This window comes from Cynara cardunculus, assembly GCF_001531365.2.
Source record: "Cynara cardunculus var. scolymus isolate 2C chromosome LG 17, CcrdV1, whole genome shotgun sequence".
Taxonomy (NCBI): Eukaryota; Viridiplantae; Streptophyta; class Magnoliopsida; order Asterales; family Asteraceae; genus Cynara; species Cynara cardunculus.
This window is the reverse complement of record NC_037544.1, coordinates 15,941,511-15,943,072: the sequence shown is the minus strand read 5'-3', so window position 1 is coordinate 15,943,072 and position 1,562 is coordinate 15,941,511.

Here is a 1,562-nt window from a genome sequence, read left to right as displayed (position 1 = left end):
AATTCATTGAATCCAATCCCTTGAGTGTCCGTTTGTCCATTTAATTTTTCATAAACGTCTTGGGCATCTTTGTATTTTTTCATCAGAAGGTCATTGGTTTGAAGCTTCTGGTGAAGAATTTCCCGCTCTTTTTGAAAGAAATCTTTAAGAGCAACTGAGTTTAGTCTCTCTACCTCGGATTCCTTTAAGGCCTTAGTCTTTTTTTCTAGGTCCTTAGTTATTCGTTTGTTTAATTCCAGAAGTTTATCTTCCTCTGATTTCTTAAGAGTGCTGATGTGAGTCTTTTCCTTAGCAAGTTCGGCTTTTTCTTCAGTTAGAAGGTCAGTCTCTCTTTTGTAGAAACGTGCTTCTTTTTCCGCTTTTATCCTTTCAGATTTTTCAAAATTTAATTTCTCTTTTAATTTAAAGAAATCTTCTGAAAGTTTTATAACCCTTAACTCTATCAGAGTTGGTTTCATTTGAAGTAGACTCACATACCTGATCATCAGAGTCGGAGGCAGATTCTGCTTTGGACGTGGCCATCAGGCAGATGAGTGCTTTATCTTCATCATTTGATGAAGAATCAGATACCCAATTTTCTTTTTCAGCCATCAGGCTTCGCTCTCTAGGATTATACTTGTATTTGTTCTTGTAATAGTCAGCATCCTTTACCAATCGTCCTCTGCATTCTTTTGAAAAATGACCGAGTTTTCCGCACCTGAAGCATCGGAGGTCATTTTTCCTTCCATCCTTGTCCTCTTTTCTCTCGTCTCTTCTGTCTTCTCTTCTTTCTTCCCTCTCTTCTCTTCCATCTCTTCTATCTTCCCTCTAATGAAATTTGGATGGCTTCCTTTCTTAGGATGACTGGTATCTTTCCCTCTTGAACTCTTTTCGTTCATAGGGTTTCTTGATGAACTTTTTCTGGAACTGCTTTGTAATCAAGGCCAAAGATTTGGCAAAATCTTTAATCTCATCATCTGATTCAGAAGTTTCTTCTTCAGATTCTGATTCTACCACCAATGCTTTCTTGCTTTTCTTCTTGTGTTCTCTGGTAGGGGTCCTTGATATTTCCTTTTCATCGGCAGCAAGAGCGAGAGGTCCCCCGATGGATACCTTCTTCTTCTTTATGTCGTTCTCTTGTGCTGCAAGCGTTCCATACAGATCATAAAGTGACCAGCCATCTAGGTCCTGGTTTGCTTGATGGGACATAGACAGCTGAGTCCATTCATCGCCAAGACTTTTAGGAATAAAACATTGTTTTCTTCCTTAGTTCTGGAGATATCGTTTCGACGACATTGATTGATAAATGTGTTGAAACGATGGTATGACTTCTGTATCGGTTCATCAGGAAGGGCCTTGAAATTAGTGTATTCGTTGAGACATTGTGTTCTATGATTTTTCTTCGTTTTTGCCCCTCCTTCCAGTTGGCTTACCAATTCATCCCATAGTTCCTTGGCTGTGGAACATGCATCGAGGGATTGGAAGATTTCATTGGGTATGGCCATGATTATCAATCGTTTGGTCTTCTTGTCTGTCTCTACCCTTTCTATGTCGTCTTCATCCCAATTCTTCTCATCCTTGGG